This window comes from Neovison vison, chromosome 2 (genome assembly GCF_020171115.1).
Source record: "Neovison vison isolate M4711 chromosome 2, ASM_NN_V1, whole genome shotgun sequence".
Lineage (NCBI taxonomy): Eukaryota > Metazoa > Chordata > Mammalia > Carnivora > Mustelidae > Neogale > Neogale vison.
In genome coordinates this window covers 175,957,088-175,977,178 of record NC_058092.1, presented here as the reverse complement: position 1 = coordinate 175,977,178, position 20,091 = coordinate 175,957,088, and the positions used below count along the sequence as shown (strand labels likewise).

General features: G+C 38.3%; 1 protein-coding gene across 1 annotated transcript in view; it reads left to right on the top strand.

Moving 5' to 3' along the window:
* RHOBTB1 (Rho related BTB domain containing 1) overlaps positions 1–20,091 on the top strand; it is a 122,686-nt gene that overhangs the window by 11,786 nt on the left and 90,809 nt on the right. Inside the window, exon 2 of the mRNA XM_044239590.1 lies at positions 3,113–3,213. The gene's annotated coding sequence lies outside the window, so the exon portion shown is untranslated. The remainder of the gene's footprint in view (positions 1–3,112; positions 3,214–20,091) is intronic.

Genomic DNA, 20,091 nt, shown 5'->3' with positions numbered 1-20,091 from the left:
TATTTGCAGTAATTTGGCTCTAAAAGGGAAACAGGAGATTGGAGGGCAGCTGGAGAGAGGTCACTGGATGAGCAAGCACTCATTCAGTCAACAAATATTAAAATATCTTCTATGTGCCAGGCGCTAAGACAGGTACCAGGAAGGTATTTTCCAGCCCTAATGGGAGATCTTCCATAAACTATATTTCATGTGATAACCTCAAATGCAGAGTGACTAAATATTTTGTGATCTGATTCACTGGAACAAATGCAACATCTTCCCTCAGATATAAACCACCTTACTTGATCTTTGTAAAAATGATCAAATTTGTGTTAAAATTTAAAAAGAGAAAAATAACATGCCCATCTGTACTTCTTTTTTCTCATGCTCTCTCCTTCCATTCCTTTGGTGTCCCAAATCTGGACAGTCTTGCTATTGTCACTTATTCAGAAAATATTTTCTAGAATGGTGTTCTTAATCCTACATTCAGAGCCTCTCATAGTGCTATTTGATGTTTCAAATATGTTTTGATCTATAATTTATAGAGCACCCACATAATGAAATATCGGCTATTATCCCCATGGAAGTTAGAAATGTGAATAAGGCAGGGTTTCCCTAGCTAGACTATAAGCTTTATGAGGGTTTTGGGGACTACTGTGTTTAGAGCATATAGTCATTATACTATAAGTGGGATTTTTGTGGTAAGGTTACGATTAAGGATCCTTGGGTTTGCAGAGAAAGTTACACTAAATTCTTACACAAGAATTCAGAAATATCCCTGAAAGAGGTAATATTTGAACTGGATGTTAAAAAATGAGCATTTCAGACAGCAGAAAGTTAGTCAGCAAAATCACAGAGGCAAACCACTTTGTGGAGGAGAGGAAGAGTGAAGAGAAATGGTTTGGTATGGTTGGAGAGGTTATGTGGAAAGTAGTAAATGCACTGATCTGGGATATTGGGAAGCTCTGCTGAGGAGTGCCTAGACTTGATCCTAGACTCACTGGAAGTGTCAGAAGTTTTCAAACAAGTGGAGAAGCATGATGTTTAGGAAGAAAACTGGGATCATCAGGAGAGCTGGGAACTAATGGGGACTGGAAGCAGAGAGTACCTCAGATGGGAAGCCACTGCCTGGATGGAAGATCGTAGACAGGGGATGAGTTTCTGCCATGATGATCACCTTGGAATGTCAAAGGGAAGTTGAACTTCTTGTGCTCAGAGTGGTCTTAATAAGTTAGATGTGTGTGTTTGGGAGGTGCAGTGATGCGGGAGAATGAAGAGGACATCACATGTTCAAACCAGGAAAAAAAAAAAAACAAAAACCAGGGAGAGTGGCAATCCCACTGATTTTAGGGACAGAAAGAAAAGCAAATTCAGGAGATAATAGGGATGAGGATCCAGCCTATAAAGCATGAGAGAAAGGTATTAATTTAAGACATGTAAGCCATGCGTGTGCATGAAATTACTGTCAAGTGGAGAACCTTGAGGAAGGCCCATATTTAAGGAAGGGAGAAGAGCCAGTAGAGGAAAATTGAGGAGTTTCTTGCAAGATTGGAAGTGAGATTTCAAGGAAGTCAAGAAAAAATATGGGGATCTCAAGGATGAGGACTCAAGCTGTGATTTATTTCACCTATAAAGGTGATCCTGAACAGCAAGGGTTTGAAATGCAGAGTCCACCTAGCAGATTTTTTTTTATAAATACAGTAAAGTACTATAAATGTATTTCCTCTTCCTCATGAATTTCTTAATAACATTTTGTCTAGCTTACTTAGTTATAAGAATATAGTACGTAATGCATGGAACTTACAGAAATGTGTGTCAATCAACTGCTTATGCTATCAGTAAGCCTTCCAGTCAATAGTCGGCTCTTAGTGGGTACATTTTGGGGGAGTGAAAAGTTATATGTGAATTTCTGACCGTGCAGGGTCAGCACCCCTTACTCCTGCGTTGTTCAGGGGTCAACTATATAATCATCTGGTTGTATCTTTCTCTTCCTTTCCCTTCTGGATTGGCCCTGTGGAATGGGTGCAGCTGTCAGTCCTGTATTATGTCTAGGTTCACACTTCATCCTTGCAGCTCCATGCCCTATTAAGTAGTGACTGGCCTACAGTCGCCATCCATCAGTGACTTCCTTGGAAGCTCCCCACCCCCCAACTACTGAGAACATAACTTAAGGAAAGAAGCTCTGTGCATGTGTGTGTGTGTGTGTGTGTGTGTGTGTTAGGAAGGCACAACAAGGGGGAAGGGCTGGATGATTTGTTAACTGGGCATCAGTGGGTTTATATTTGGTATTTTCCTAATTCAAGCATTATGTTTGTCTCTAGGAATAATACAATTTTATGGTGATAATAACTACCTCCAAGCATAAGTAGTGTTTTGCCCTTCAGCTTTCATGGTGGGTGGTCAGGCCCACTTTGTTAAGTAGTTCATTTTATTTCACTCTCCGAATGTCGTGTTTTCCATGAAAAATTTTTCTGGGAATTTTGTATCAGGACAATTTCTTTGGGGGGGAGTAATGCATTTTCTCCTTTCTAACAATAGAAGTTATCAAAGAAATTATGTTCTCCTTTTATCTAAATTACCAAGAAATTCAAATCCAAATGGTAACTTAAATTATCTCAAATGTTGACCAATGTAGGTGGCATATGACCATCTTCCTTTTGTTACTCTCAACACTGTTATTTTTATTCATATTTCATTATTTCTGTACTTGGAAGCCACCCCAAATCCTTATGATGAAGAGTCAGGGCATAAAATAAATTAAACACTTCCACTGTTAACTAAATGTCTTTCCAAACATCATCTCCTTTGATCATCAGAACAAGCCATTGACTATATTATTACTCCCACCAGAGCAGTGAGGGAGTAGAATCTTCGTGAAGTCAAGGAAATAAAATTCACTCAGACAAGTACTGAGTGGGATTCAACCCTCGGCCTTCTTTCTCTTGTGACAGTGGTTGTTTCAGTCTATCTGGCTTAAAATTTGTGGGCAGCTGGTTGATGGGTAGGTGGCATAGAGTTGGCTGTGATAGCTCTCGTCCAGTTGAGAACTAACCCCTGACGTAAGAAGCTAGTATTGTTTGGGGCAGTTTTCTTCTTTATGATGAACTAGTCCATGTTTCTGTCTCCTCCCTAGATTTTATGACATTCAAGAAGCACATGAAAGGAACTCTCTCATCAAGTATTCTTGATTAAGTTATGAAAATGGAATGGAAGTTCATTCTCCCCCTTCATATGGTAAGTAACTACTAATTGGAGTAAGATTTGCCTTTCCCCTCCTCCTAATTTCCTCTCAATATTTACAAAAGAAATGGAAATGCTTCTGGTGTGAAGGTAGCATGATTTATGAATCCTATCCAGATCTGTCTTCAGAATATTTCATTAATAAGGAGAATTTGGGGGGTGCCTGTATGGCTCAGTGGGTTAAGCCACTGCCTTCGGCCCAGGTCATGATCCCAGGGTCCTGGGATCGAGCCCCGCGTCAGGCTCTCTGCTCAGTGGGGAGCCTGCTTCCCCCTCTCTCTCTCTGCCTGCCTCTCTGCTTACTTGTGATCTCTGTCTGTCAAATAAATAAAATATTTTTTTTAAAAAAAAGGAGAATTTGGTGAAATTTTGGTTTTTATAAATTCTAGTTTCATGTTTTATCTTGCTTAGAACTGGAGTCATTGTGAACCACATATGAGTTTTGATAATTAAAATAACATAACTCTTCTATTCACTTGATACAAACTTTTAATTCTTTGGTGCAAATTGACATGTGGATTCTGAAAAGTCATGGCCACATAAAAGAAAGATTTAGAAATGCCAGATTGCTGGACAGTGGCATTTCTCTTCATTCCAGAAGCCCTAGTTTGGAGCAGCCGCCCTTTTGGCCTGGCACTGACTGTCTTTAACTGGAAAAACATCTCACTTTGCAAGTGACAAGAACTGAGTCACCCCACGTGAGCATAATCAGCTCTTTAAAAAGGGCAACATTATTAAGGTCTTTCACCGGGATATTGTGCCTGCAGGACTTAAAATTATTTGAGACAGTTCAGTCCCTTTGTCCACCCACAAAATCATTTATTTTCACCCTTCATTGTATTTTACTTTTCTTTCTATGTTCCAATGCATGTTTAAAAGAAAAAGTCTATTATGTAAAGCTGTGAATATTCATTAATACATTTCATTTATTCTAACAAATTAGGAAGGTGGGCATTTCCGAATTTGTGGGCAGGCTGGATTAGCGATAACTCTCAAACAAATGTGGCCTTTATTCTTTAAACTACATATAGTAACTCCAACAAAACATTACAAAGTAAAAATCCTTAAGGAGACCTGTAATAATAAATCATATGAACATTTTGTTATTAGCATATAGATTGGATGTATGTAGGAGCTTGTAAAGTGCCTGAGGTTCACTGAAAATAGTTTATTCTGTGTCTAAAAAGTGTATGCAAGATTGAAAATAAATGTTTAAAACACCATATATTATCTACTTATAAATAAAATGTTTGCAAAAGCAAAGGTAAACGTCAGCCCAGCTCATGAAAAAATTATCAAAAGATTTAAATTTATTGAAGCCATAAATTAATGAGATATTACCATGTGTGCATAAATAACTTAAAGAATAAAATTTGCTGATCCTTCTCTCAGATGGATATTTGTGCTAATGATTCAGGATCCTATTTACTCTATTAGTCCCCAAAGTAATTGCTTATTTGAAGAAGTTCTGTCTTATGGGTTTTCAGTTAATTAAATCCATTTGCATTTTATGCACACATTTTAAATTCTCAAGTCCTATTTTTCATAAGCCAGATTCAAATATGTTCATGTAATAATACCTCTCATTAAGGCATTAGTCTTTCATTTTTAAAGGAACTTTCAAAATAGCCATATGCATAAAATGCTTATTAATGAAATCCAATCAATATTTTAGAAAAGTCAACCCATTAAATGTTATTTTTTTAGTTTGAATTTTCCTATTTGTAATGGTGATTACTATGCTGAACCTACTTCCAATTTCTAATTTTTCGGTTAGCTTAATTTATTCAATGTTTTTTTTTTTTTTTGCTTTGATTTTGCATGGCAGTTTTTAACATCTAGTATGCCTTTAGAATTACAACCAACCTTTTCCCAAAGAGTAGCTTTTTCAAGGTATATGCATATTAACTGGTTGATCTTGCCAGCCCGGTTAAGATAGCACTAAAAAGTGAAGCAAAACTTTTCTAAATCTGAGGAACGGAGTATAACAATTCAGAAAATTAAGGCTATTTTTTAAAGTGTCATTTTCTCAAAGCTTTCAGATACTTGAGAAGTTGTGAATTAAAGTACACAAGTAATAAAAATTGTAAATACCTTCATTAGATCCAAACTGCTCTAGCTTGGAAGCTTGAAGAAGCTACTAAATATAGGAGAGTGGAGGTACACAGAAGAGAGGTCAGGAAGAGCCATGGAATCCATGCCGTGTGCCCAGGCTCTAAAACCAAAGCGCATGGCAGGGCCAGATGCTGGGAAGGGCACCTGGGGGCACAATCTGGAGAGCTGACCTGAAACCCAATTTTGAAATCACACCTAACGGAACTATCTCTAGGTGGTTATTAGATGTTTATCTAGTTTACCGTTTATCTAAGCTTAGTCGTTCCTCTGTGCAAAAAAGATACGGAATGCAGCGTCTGGATACATTTAGGTTCCAATTCCAGCCTAAGATTATATCTGAATCAAATAGGGATAGAGTATCCAAATGGAGAAAAAAGAAGAGGAAGCAAGGGAAGGAGGGAAAGAGGAAGGATAGCCTGAAACCAAGATAAGTATGAGTTATTTTGACCTTCCTGGCAATATTGCACAGTAATGTACTTTTGTTGACCTCTTATCATGAGATATAAGTATAAAATGGAAAACATTTTTGATATGCTGAAAGACTCATACACTTTATAGTAAAATAAACAAATTTCATTCAATTAAATCTTATTAATTCTTTGAAGCAATGATCTCTGTAAACTGTAATGCCAATAGTATCCTAAGAAGATAACATTTTCTTGGTAACTGGAATCGCCCTAAGGAAGCATTTCTTCTCATTTAGACAAAGTAGGAATAAAGCACTTGTATTACCATTTGTATAAATTTTTAATACTGAATAAAATATTAGTGTTTAGTGTAATATTGATTCTCAACATAATACTCCTCCGTAATAGCATGCTAATTGGTTAGAATTAAATCAGACAGATTCAAAAACCCTGAGAACAGACCATCTAACACTTGTAATTTTTTTTCATTAGTTTCCAGAATTCCAATTAAAATGGAATTAATCTGCCAAATAAAAGGCCATGGTACAATAAAGTTTCCGTGCACTGCGTCACGTGCATGTCTTCCTCCTTCCCAGGGCTGCACCCCCACGATGAGATCTAGAAGTGAGGAGGGTGGGAGAGGGCATATCATGACTTGTGGGTTCCACCCACACCATTAACAGCCTTCGCAAGAGGTAGGCGGCCTCTGTGCGTGCCAGCTCTCTCATTTCCCACCTGTGAGACCTGCGGAGTTTTACCTGAAATTTGTAGAGCCGCAGTTTCCTTGTCAATAAAATTAATAATCTAACAGTACCAATCTCCTGGAGTTGTTGAGGAGGTAAAACAGAGATTCGTTGCAACTAGGGGTGATTTTGTTTTTCCCCACCAGGAGACATTAAGTAATGTCAGGAGATAGTTTCGGAGGTCACTACTGGGGGCAGTGGGCGTGATATGGGTGTCTGGGGAGTCCCAGCAGGGATGCTGCTATTCTGGATGCCCAGGACAGCACCCCCCAATAACAAAAAGTCCTCTGGTCCAAAAGGTCAATAGTACCAAGACTGAGAAACCCCAGAGAACAGTGACATCATGTCTGTAATGTCAGCATAATGTCTGACACACAGGAGGCCCTCAGAGAATGTTTGTAGAATTCCACTGTTATTGTCATTATTTGTTTGACAGGGAACTCCAAATCACCCTCACCATATCAGGACTGAGTCCTATAAGCAATTCAGCAAGTCCACCACAAGTGGACTCGGTCATGCCTATCTGCTAGGTCATCCAGATGGACTGTTCCGTTGTTAGGTGCCTTCATGGCCTGACCCACTTAATACTGGACTGGTCTACCAAACTCATGGGCAGGATTGTACCAAAGTTCATGGGCTGTCCTTTAATTTTTACCTTCTTAGGAATTAGAAACAAATAGGAAGAGACAAGTAAAAGGTAACCTACAGTACCAGGGGACTATTACTTTTTAACTCTTGCTGTTAGAAAGGCTTAGGAGTCTCCTGATGATCATTTCCTTTACAAAATAAGCTGATGTCTGGACAAATGGCTGGGAATTATGGTCTTCTGGTTAAAATAAGATCTTGACTATACTATAAGCAAATATTATCAATTTCAAAATGAATCAAATGAGACAAAATAGTTTTAGCTTCATGTTAAAACAGTTTAAAGAGGGGAAACTGGCTTAATCCAAGACTTTCAAGGTCAAACAGACCTGAGTTTGAATTTCAGCTTTATAAACTTCAAGCTGAGTGACCTTGAATAATTTGCCTTCTCTGAGCTCAGTTTCCTCATCTAATAGGCAGAAAATTATGTCATAGGATTGTTGAGAGAATTCAATGATACAGCATTTGACTTAACTTAGAAGTGAATAGCTTAAGTCACTTCTGGAGACCTTCATTGCCTTGGGGCTCTAATCATAGCCATTGGTTCTCCTCCTAAGAGTGGTAACTATATGTAGGTACTTCTTATTAACAGAGGAAGCTCAACATACATCCATTACCTCAACGAACAAAAAATCTGAGACTTACTTCAATAACAGTGATTTAAGAAGAAAAAAGAAAAGGTACATTTTATACCAGGAGTTTCCCAGTGAGAATTTTTTTTTTCAAGGAAAAGGTGGATTTCCTAAATTAAAGAATGAATTTATGTGCACATCTTTCTGACATATTTTAATATAGTTGATAATCCACTTTTTAATTAGCCACCTAATTATAATTCAATAGAAATTTCCCTAGGTGAATGTAGTAACCTACTTCAGAGAGAGAAATGGAGCTCTGAGTGGGCACTCCTACTGTGAATTTTGACACTTTTTTAGGTTCAATTTGTTCTAAGCCTAACTGGCTCAGGAGAGATAGGGAGAGCTCTGTTTCATAACCTAATAATTCTGACTGCCAGGAAAGTTGACTATAAGGCTAAATTCATCTTTTATTAGTATTTTTATTTTTCTCTTTTCTTTGTCCCCTGGAGAAGACCCAACTCTCTTTTTTTATCTTCCCATCACTCAAATGTTTTAAATTTGAAAGTGAAAACATTTAGGCATATTCTACACTATGGCTCCCTTCATTTTCTTGGTGGTTTGCTTTCTTAACTCAAGGTTCCCTTACTTTCAACTCCTGAGAGGCAAGGGACTGAAAGGCATGTGAGGGGACCATCTCAATGTCTTAATCCACACTTACTTAATTCCACAACCCAGAATGTGCTAAGGAGGGAGATTTTTTTATCTATTAGCAATAGATGTTTGAATTTGCCAAACCCTAATGGTTATTTTTTATCATTAGTTGCTTATGACCTTAGTTTAAAATGTTTTCAAACTCACCAACTGGTGTTATAGAAATGAAATTGATTGCTTTATTGAATTCTCTCTTCCAACCAGTTTTAGCTTTGTGTAGATACAACTTCAATATGTTTACATATAATTGTAAACTATTGTGTCTCATTAATTTCTGGCTCATAGCCATTAAACGTATGCAGAGAGGAGAGGTGAACTGTTTATTTTAATTAATTGATCTCCTTGCTTTCACCCTTGCCTCCTGCAGTCTATTTTCAATAAATTATGAGTCAGATCATTTTGTTCCTTGACTCAGAACTCTCCAGTACATCCATTTCGATCAAATTAAAAGCTAGAGCCTGACAACGGTCCTCAAGGCCAAATATGCCTTAGCCCACCATGACCACCATCTCCTACCCCAACTTCCACATTCACTCCCCTCCAACCACTCTGGTTTCCTTACAGTTCTTCCAATACACCAGACATGTCCCTGCCTCAGGGCCTTTGTACTTGCTACTTCCTGTCTGAGACGGTCTTCTCCAGGAATCTACATGATTTGCTTCTCTTCAAGTCTTTGCTCAGATATCAGCTTCTCAATAGGATCCTCACTGATGACCCTTCTAAAAATGCAAATCCTTCCCACACTTCACTATTCCTTCCCTGGTTTATTTTTCTCCATAATACTTGTCACCTTCTAATAATTTCTATAATTTACTCATTTATCTGTTTTCTGTCTCCCTCCACTAGAATGTAAGTTTCATGAGGGTAGCAGTTTTTATGAGTTTTGACTGGTGTATCCCAAGTTCCTACTCCAAAGCCTGGTATCTGGCAGGCAACTGATATATATTAATTGAACTGAAGTAGAATTACACACTTACTGACCTTATTGCATTTCCCTCAAAGCCTTCATTCACCTTCTATTAGCCTTTATCTCCTGCTCCTCTGCCACTATAGCTCCTTTAGGAAAACTTTGATCTCCAAACCCCCAGATGGATTTTGGAAATGGAAGAAACAGTTTCACTGTGTTTCCTTTTGATCACTGATGAGCTTTAACTAGGATAAGTTTGCATTTTAGCCATATTCCTTTCCTACTAGATGAGGAGACTGTAATCACCAAAATGGTGAACTGACTGGGATAAACTAGATTCCTGATCAGAATACTCCTGTGTCAATCCTGATCCAAAATAAAGGGGCAGGAGGAGAGAGAGACAGATGGAAAGGCCAAGTTCTATAAATAGCCAAATGAAAGAAAATATGGGGAATTATTTTTCTTTGGACCTAGGTAGACTTTTCTTAGCACACATGTTCCTAGCACAAATATTAGATCCTTAAACATGATTCAAGAAAATACCAACTTCCTGATGACAAGAAAGCCATAAATATAGTTCATGACCAATGATTAGTCACTGTTTATTATTGCTGGTGACACATGATACACTGGGGAAATTGGGCAATATTTCAGACATCTCCAGTCAACCATGTATCATCTCATAGTGGAAGATGAGGAGTATTTCTATATTAACAGCCCCTATAAAAGGAAGTGAGTGAAGAAACATCTGATGTGTTTTATCATTGAGAGTCAAAGGGATATTGAAAATGTTAAAAATGTGCTGAGTAGGGGCACCTGGGTGGCTCAGTGGGTTAAAGTCTCTGCCTTCAGCTCAGGTCATGATCCCAGGGTCTTGGGATAGAGCCCTGCATCGGGCTCTCTGCTCAGCAGGGAGTCTGCTTCCCCCTCTCTCTCTGCCTGCCTCTCTGCCTACTTGTGATCTCTGTCTGTCAAAAAAATAACAAATGTAAAAAAAAAAATATGTGCTGAGCAGATTATAAGTTTGTACAAGTTGGTCTTCTAAACAATAAGACTCTCTTAAAAAACACAGTAAGAATAAGAAGAAAGGAACTATGTGCTGTGTTGCTTAGTTCTCCCCCCTTTCCCTGAATGATAGCTCTGGACTCAGAACTGAGAAACAGAAGCTTGATTTATCTCTAAAGCCTGTAAAGTTCTGAGCAGTGAGATGGCCTTGAGACCCAGCCGCTTAGGGCCTTGCTGCTGTCCCAGCACGGGATTACCCTGGTTATGCAAACTGCAGAGACCCAACGTACTCACCCTGCCCCCAGGCTAACAGTGCTTCCCTATTTCAACCTGTCATTTAGAATAAACCGAAGCACAGAGCATATTAACAATTTCTGCCTGATTAAAAAATTCAAGCCTATGTTCCCTTCATAACTACCATTTCTGTGCAAGTGAAAGACATAAAGCTTTTTGGGAGAGGACTTTAAAAATGGGACCAGGGATGTGAATGGCCAAGAACTTTATCTTAGAAACGGTGGGAGTGAGCCACCAAAAAGTTTTTGACAGAACCCATGACTTCTGCCATGCTTTGCAGAATTCGGAAGACACATTAAAAATTAAATAAAGAGCCTCAGCTTGGTTCTGTGTATGCTTCAATAGGCAAAAAGATATATTTAATGCAGAGGGTGTTGAATCTGAATTAGTACAAATATTATTAATTTAATGTTCATACTGCATTTTATGGTTTATAAACTGCTCAGCAATAATTTTATATATTCCCCCTCACAGCACCACTGTAAAATATATCAGCATTTTATTTTTCCCATTTTATAGATGAGGCAACCTTTAATAAGTGATCTATTTCTTTCCTGTGCATATTGGTTAACTGGTAAATGATTAATTTATGTCTGCATGAACTTCATCATGCAGAGTATTTATTTTAGTGTGAGTTGGTATTTATTTTACCCGCAAAGCATTACAGTATCCAATTATATATGCATGTTTTAAAGGCAGTAAAGCAGCCACCAGTAGTGAATGCAACATTAAGTCAGAGATTTTAACTCCACAGTAAATTCTCAGTTAGGGTATTTAAATCAACCAGCCCCCTTCCTCCCTGCCCTCATCCATGTGGGTAAGCAACGGCCCTTCTATAAAATGACCCCATGGCACCCGTCCAGCGACACGGAAAAGATATGTTGAGATTTTCAGAGCTTAAAATCTTAACTGTAAAATAAAGAACCAAAGGTTTATAACTACATCTGGCAAAAGTGGAGTAGTAAACAAACCCGATCATTGACACCCTCCTGTGGCATAACGTGCAGCTGTGGGCCTTGTTTCTCCCTTTCACTTTCTGGATCAGTTTTTGCGTCACTGAGAAGGTCTCTGTGGCTGGTAGTATGGAGAAATGCGGCCCCACCGGAGTGATGCGTGAAGGTTTAGTAAAAACGACGCCATCCCCACAACTCTTATTTGCATCATCTCTCCGAATTGCACTCCACTGAGTTGTCAGCAAAATGGCTTCTCAGTGGTTGTGGGATGGGAAGTCCAAGGTTCTCAAAATGCTCCCTAAGCGCGACCCAGGAATACCCCTCTAATATCATTTCATACTCTAATCCTGTAGAGGACAAAGCACCAGAAAGTTTATTCATTCATAAGTCAAATTTTTAATTAATTAGAAGTGTACTTTTCTTTTCATAGTCATTTATAATATAATTTTCCCTTGTTTATTGATCTTAAGACTCTTAGACTTTGCCAATAAAGCTAAGAATTTTTTAAATTCATGGCAAAGATTCCAGCCCTAATTTCACATGCAAAAGTTTCTGATAAAGTCTAAATATTGGCATGTTAGCTGTCAAAGGCAGATGATTTAAAACACATTGTGTATGTTGGGTACTTAAATGCTTCCAGAATCCAGAAATTGTCTCTTTCAAAATTAAAATGTACTTAAAGATCCAGGAAGTGATACCAATTTTGTGAAAATATTTTTATTATTAAAAATTTCATACATATTGAAATATAAACTCTATCACATCAGATCTACCAGTAAGATAATATATTATGAAGTAATATTTTTTAGTTTGTGTGATCTGTTGAACACTGTCTACTTATCAGGGCACAGACCTTTAAAAATAAATTTTTTAAAATAAGGAGCATTGGGGCACCTGGGTGGCTCAGTCGGTTAAGCGTCTTCCTTCAGCTCAGGTTGGATCCCAAGGGTCCCGGGATCAGCCTTGTGGGGCTTCCTGCCCAGCAGGGAGTCTGCTTCTCTCCCTTCTTCTGGTTCTCTACCACTCCCTCCCAGGTCATGCTCTCTCTCTCTCAAATAAATGGATAAAATATTTTTAAAAAATAAATAATAAAAAAAATTAAAAAATAAAAACAAGGAGCATTAGTACAGAGAAGTATCACTGAAATACTGTCCTCAGGCTTCCTGCTTAGAGACCAGCTAGAAAAGGAATTTACACTGCGGTGTGCTGATTTCTATCTCAGAGTTCGATGCACTTGGCCCTTAAATGAGCACAGTGGATTCTTTTCAAATAACGAAAACTCGCATGTGTGTATAATTTTCATTACATGAAAATAAATATATATACAAATATATAAATATATGTTATATTTATATGTATATATTTATATTATATATTAAAATAAATACACAAATAGGGAGATTTTAGCCATCTCCTCTGTTATAAAAATAGAAAAAAAAATGTGTAATCAAAAAAAACTTTCCAAATATCAGAGTATAAGCTAAATGTATGAAGTATAGAAATTTCATCCTTTTAAAAATCCTTCCAGCTATTAAAATATCCAAATGAAATGCTATTATAGCTTTCCTTACATGCCACAGTTCCAATATCTAACACCCCAAAGCTTTTCCCAGTCTGAGACTTTTCCAATGGCATTTATTATTCCCATTTACATTTATTTGACCCATATTGCAGCTTCTAAATTGGATATATCCTTTTCCCCTGAGAATTCAGTGTCCTCACATAGCCTTACAGGAGAACTGTGAATTTATATCACTTTCTGATGCAACAGTGAACTAAATGGGCAGAAGACCAGATAAGACTCCCCCACACCCCCTCATTTTCCACCACCCCTCACAGAACATGAAATACAAGTGAGCATCCCATTATTGTAAATGTTGAACTGGGCTTGATTCCCAGTTCTCAGTCTTGTAATCCCAGAATCCATTATTATGGTGTTTCTGTTTTCATCGATTGTCATCTCTTTATATAATTCTGTTAGCTTTTGCCAAAAAGAAACATTTCAAGAAGGGATTCTTGTATGGAAAAACTGAAAAACAATGTTCATGCTAAGTAAAAGCACTTATTCTTTTTTAAAGAGAGAACTTTTCACCAAATATCACGATTTTCCAGAACTGCCTATGTGGACAAGTTGCTGAAACTCAATCTAGCTTCCAGATAAAATCAACACAGCACTCACGCAATTGTTACCTAGCATTTCCATGCAAACTAATAAAAAGTATTTCAGCTTAAAATTTCAGCTGTTAGTCTATACTTAAAAACTCTTACAAGTAAATATTCTTGTCCATCAGAAGTTGGTACAGAAAAAGAAAATTCAAAGGGGTAAATATGGGAGGTGCCTTTCTAGCCCTAATGGAATAAGCAGATCCTGGCCCAAGATCAGGGATCTCTAGACCATGCAGCAAATGTATCCCTGAAGAGAGACAAATCTGTTAGGTTGTCATGGCTTTGAAACATCAACCATTTACATTTTCCAGGTTATGAAAATGGTTCCAGGTTCCCAGTTATGAACCCAGATTCACTTGGTAATCAGTTCGCTGATTAGAATTCTTCTTTTCAGATACTTATATCTATATATCTATAGCTACAGGGAGAAAATACAGCAATCAGTCAATATAACTCATTAGTTTGATGGATTTATTTCTTATTGTAAGTCAATATATTGGCATTTTGTTCTAAAGAAGCTTTTTAATTAATGTAAATGTTGTCAATGACATCATTTTAAAATCATAAAACTCTCAGCCACACGTACCTCGAGGTAGAAAAGTTCCATTTCTGGAACATGAGACTAAAAGAGTCATCTCTCACCCATATTTGCTTTTAAAATATAGCCACTCCCATACATGCTATCACAAAGCCTTCCCCACCCCACAGGAAAGGGAACTGATGTGCGTAAGAAACAATAGGCTTACACACTGTCCTCAGAGAAATAAAGTTAACCTGGACAGGTTTACCCAGCCGGTGAGTAATGGAGATAAAACTCAGGTCTGATAAATGCCCCTTCAACTAAACTTCTGTCTTACTTAGAATCCACTAACAGCAACACAGGCCCTCACTAGGAGAAGCAGATCAATGTCCCCTGACTGCTGGAGAGTAAATACTGGGCCTTTTGGGTTTTTGTTCTAAACAAGCCTAAATCCCAGTCTAATGCCCAAAAGTGTGTTCTGTCCCTGGCACGTTTATCTTTGTGGACATGTGGAAAAACCTTGCCTGGTCATTTAGCTGTACATATATGTTGGAATCATATTTTTAAATTCATGCAACACAAAGACATTTGTTCATAGTAAACTTAAAAATTCATCATATACTCCCTACCAGGGGTCTGGAAAAGCAAAGAGAAATAAATGATCATTATTTGACCAAGCAGTTTCATAGCTGTCTTTCATTGTCTATTCTCTCTTTATTGAGTCTGGCTATATAGTTATGAGCCCAGTTCTCATTATAACAAAAATGTTAATTGAAATATAGGTTTAATTGTTTCCAAGTATACATTTATAGTATTTACCTAAAACTAATCTGAAAAAAAGATCTTAAGCCCATTTAATTGGAGCTGGAAGGGATAGAGGTGAGGGAACTTCTAACTAGTTATGAGCTTAGTGATACACAGATGAAATATTTTGGATTTTGACCATGCATGTTAGATACTAGGAATATTTTGTTTCTTGGGGTACCTGAGTGGCTCAGACAGTTAAGTGTCTGCCTTCAGCTCAGGCCATGATCACAGGGTGCTGGGATAGAGCCCCGCATTTGTCTCCCCTGCTCACCGGAGAGCCTGCTTCTCCCTCTCCCTCTGCCCCCCCCTACTCGTGCCATCTTTATCACTCTCTATCTCAAATAAATAAAAATATTTTTTTAAAGATTTTATTTATTTATTTGACAGAGAGAGATCACAAGTAGGCAGAGAGGCAGGCAGAGAGAGAGAGAGGAGGAAACAGGCTCCCTGCTGAGCAGAGAGCCCGATGCGGGACTCGATCCCAGGACCCTGAGATCATGACCTGAGCCGAAGGCAGCGGCTTAACCCACTGAGCCACCCAGGCGCCCATCAAATAAATAAAAATATTTTTTAAAAAGGAATATTATATTTCCTGTTATGAGGGTGGATAGAAAATTCTGGAGATGATGTTTTCATCTTAAAGAATCATAGATATCAAATGGTTATTTATTAGGTCAGTTTGATTTCATTTAATGAGGCCATCCTTCCATTTTCCAGTAAACTACTTTGCCTAAGCTAGTTCCAACCTTAAAACTTTTAAGAAAAGACCATCGCTGAAGACTGACACTGTGTAAGACAAACAGGAACTCGTTGCAGTGTTTTGCATACCTCCTCCTATGAATAAATTCTTCATAATATCTAAGTAAAGTCTCTCCCAAAATGGCCCATACCTTCTCCTCTGCAAGTCACATAGTACCAAGTTATTCTCCTCACACTTGGTTTTTTATCACTTTCATGCTTGGTTTGAATCCATATTCTCTCCCATTCTCCCAGTCCTCTTTTCTTTATGTTTCCTCGAGTTTGGAAATGTCAGGTTTGTTTTGTTTTGAGTGTAAAACCCAAAGGGTGTTGCCCTCCTCACTATTCCGATGTTTCTATGCTATACCCCCCTAAATAATTTTTTCAAATTTCTTTCAGAAATGAAGTACTTATTAAAAACAAAGGCCAACGGGGCACCAGGGTGGCTCAGTGGGTTAAAGCATCTGCCTTCGGCTCAGGTCATGGTCCCAGGGTCCTGGGATCGAGACCCACATTGGGTTCTCTCCTTAGCGGGGAGCCTGCTTCCCCTCCTCTCTCTGTCTGCCTCTCTGCCTACTTGTGATCTCTCTCTCTCTCTGTCAAATAAATAAATAAAATTTTTTAAAAAATAATAAAAACTCAATTATCTTTAAAAAAAAAAATGTTATAGGAAAAAAACCCAAACAGGGGCGCCTGGATGGCTCAGTGGGTTAAGCCTCTGCCTTTGGCTCAGGTCATGATCTCAGAGTCCTGGGATGGAGCCCCCCATCGGGCTCTCTGCTCAGCAGGGAGCCTGCTTCCCCCTCTCTCTCTGCCTGCCTCTCTGCCTGCTTGTGATCTCTGTCTGTCAAATAAATAAATAAAATTTTTTTTTAAAAAAAAGGCCAAACCAAAGAGGGCTATATAGACAAGACTCAAATGTAGTTTATGCTGAAATTTTTCAAAAAAAAAAAAAAAAAAGGATGAACACTTTTCTCTCTTGGATGTTGTTTTGAATGGAGACAGGAAGATGAACTAAATGACCTCTTGATGATCCCCAGCCCTGTGATTTTGTGATAATCTTAGCTCCCGGCATCTCATTTTCTCTAAACACTAAAATCTAATCTGCCCCAAGATATGAGAGTGTTTAACAGATGAAAACCTTTTAATGGAGGAAAGATTCTCCTTGTTTTCTTGGAAGTAATTTTCTTAACAATTGCTTACATTTATATTCAAGGCAGCCTATACTGAATCATTAAATCCAAAGAAAATCATAAAAGAAAAATTAGCAGACGTATTATATAATGATACGCAATTTATTTCTTGACTTTTGCCTTTATTGCTCCACATTAGAAACATTTACTCCTATAGACGTGGTTAAAGGATTCATGAACTCTTCTGTCTTAAACCTAACATCATTCTTGCTTTCTGTACGATAGTTGTTTCTATTTAAAAAGGAGACCTGTGTTAACACCAGTAGACATTTTACTTCCAAACAAGGCGCTTTCTGAGCAGGGTTGCCATAGAGCAAATTACATCTAACAAGGCTGTTTAGTAAAGATTAGCAATAGTTAGATTAAACAGACCTTGAGCCTGCCATTTAATCCCCCACTACTGGTTGTGTGCGTTAAGCTGATGATGATACTTGGAGACACAGCAATTAGGTTATTAGTTTTCATTACTTTTTAATCAACTGTTTTTGAACCAATAGAAAACTTGAGATATAAAGTAAAAAAACAGCCCTCTCACATATCAAAGAGATGATCTCCTTGACTCTAGGTTCAGGTGCTAATATTATTAATAACATTATCGCTACTACTGATGATGATGATGATGATAAGAGCGTTCCATAAAAACTAGCTGCCCGGAGCCAATCTCTGGCAGAGCTGTCCATAGATTATTTATAGGGAATCATCACGAGTTCCCTGAAGTTTTACCAAAATAAAAATGGTGAGTTATGCATATATTCTGGGACATTTTTTTCTGATATTGACTAGGAGCATCCATGAATATTTTCACAATGACTTGTTCAGCATTCAGTTGATTATTTTTTGTTGTTGTTTGGTCCAACTGCAGTTTGGATGATATAGAATGAACATAGAAAACTATAACATTAATCTTGAACTGTAAAAGCCCTATTTGTATTGTGACACAAATATAAATGTAAAGCAAGCAGAGAAAATGCTATGTAAGCTCTTTTCTGAGCTTAGTATTGTTAGAAAATATTTAACTCTTGTGTTGTTTGGTAGTTTTTCTATTGTGTGTACCGCAAGTGTAGGAAGAACTATACAGAACTCAAAAACGAGTCTGAAGTTTCATAGTGATCTATTTTTATCAAAAATGTATTGGTTCTTCCAGTAAATGGGCAGCACTGAACAATTACCAAGAACCAGGAAATATAGAATTAATATTCAACATGGACCTGAGTTGAACTGATCAGCAAATATTTGGCATAAGGTGATTAAAAGAAAAAGCCGTATATTATCATCATCATATTCCTTGTCTCTTGAATAAATAGATGTCTCGTGGGTAGAGTGGTGGGTTTATTACATAGCTAAAGAGGGTAGCATTTGGTTGTGCCAAATATAAGTTGTGACTACCACTCACATCACCCAGCCCCACGGTATTCAAGCCCGGGAAGCCTTCTTTATGCCATGTGCATAACTGGGATAGAAGTGCCAACAGCCACAACCTGTGTGTGTTCTTCATTAGAGCAGTGACAGACGGGCTGGTACCGACAGTTACAGGCAGACAATCACAGATGACCACGCCCTTCTGCTAAATGACAGGATGAAGCAAGCTTCATCCGTAGCACGGAATGAGCCGTCTGCCAGATACCACCGGAGACCACACTGGAAATGCAGTTTCTGGGTGAAAGTTTCACCCAATCGGCCTTGTGTATACCAAACAAGCATTTACCCTAGTTTTCCCATTCTTTCCTTGCTGACATCAGTATGAGACTGTTAAAAATGTCTGCAGTCCTATAGTCTGCTCTCTGTGGCTTTTACTTGGGTATGGAGGAAGGAATTATATGGTGTCAATTGCTCCATTTCCCCAGCTTCTTTTTTTTTTTTAAGATTTTATTATTTATTTGACAGAGAGAGAGATCACAAGTAGGCAGAGAGGCGGGCAGATAGAGGGGGGAAGCAGGCTTCCTGCTGAGCAGAGAGCCCGATGAAGGGCTCGATCCCAGGACCCTGGGATCACGACCTGAGCCAAAGGCAGAGGCTTAACCCACTGGGCCACCCAGGCACCCCCCGATTTCCCCAAATTCTAAAAGCACAACTTGAAAGTGACCAAAAAAGCTACGTCAATGTCATTGTACAATACATGGTTAGCAAGTGGCTCTAGAACTAAAGACTCTTAAGGTTGAGAGGCACCTTCAAGGTCATAAACGACAACCCTACAGCTCTTCTGATGACTGAAGTAATGTTGAAACACCACTGATGATAGGAATGAGTCTCTTGACCTCCCAACCACAGACTCCCCTAGTTGATGGAAAGTCCTTACGTTTACTGTAATGTGGCTCCCCGTAAATCCCCCTTATAATAAAAAATAAAATCTTTTGGGGTACCTGGGTGGCTCAGTGGGTTAAGCTTCTGCCTTCAGCTCAGGTCATGATTCCAGGGTCCTGGGATTGAGCCCCACATCGGGCTCTCTGCTCAGCGGGGAGCCTGCTTCCCCCTCTCTCTCTGCCTGCCTCTCTGCCTACTTTTAATCTCTGTCTGTCAAATAAATAAATAAAATCTTTAAAAATAAAATCCCCCTTATAACCTTCGGGACTAATGAAATGTTTATGTCCTCTTTGATACCCTAAGAAGCTCCTTTCCAATGCTTCCGCATTCTTTCTGGTTTCCTTCCTAAATGCCCTAGACACTTTCCTCTGAACATGGCCCAATTTTTTAATATTTTTCAAATTCAGAGGATGATCTGACTTGCACAGGATAAAATACAATTAGCAATAGCCTTATTCCAAGCTACTGGCTTGCCATTAATACTGAATTTGCTTTTGCGGCAACTGTATCAGAGGGATACTTGAAATTCCCAAGTGCTTCTTAAATAGCTAAGTCACATGCCCCCCCCCATCTTCTACCTGTGTACTTGGGTTTTTGTCTCTTTGCTTTGGACCATCATTTATTTCTTCGTCATTTATTTCCATTAATATTACTTCACTAAATGTGTTCCATCCCACCAACTCTGATTTTTTTTTCGTTTGGAATGGAGAATGTATTCTACTCCTATTATCTCACTTGTTCACTATGTAAAATCCTAGCTTGTCCCATCAGAAATCCGACAAGCATGTTCTC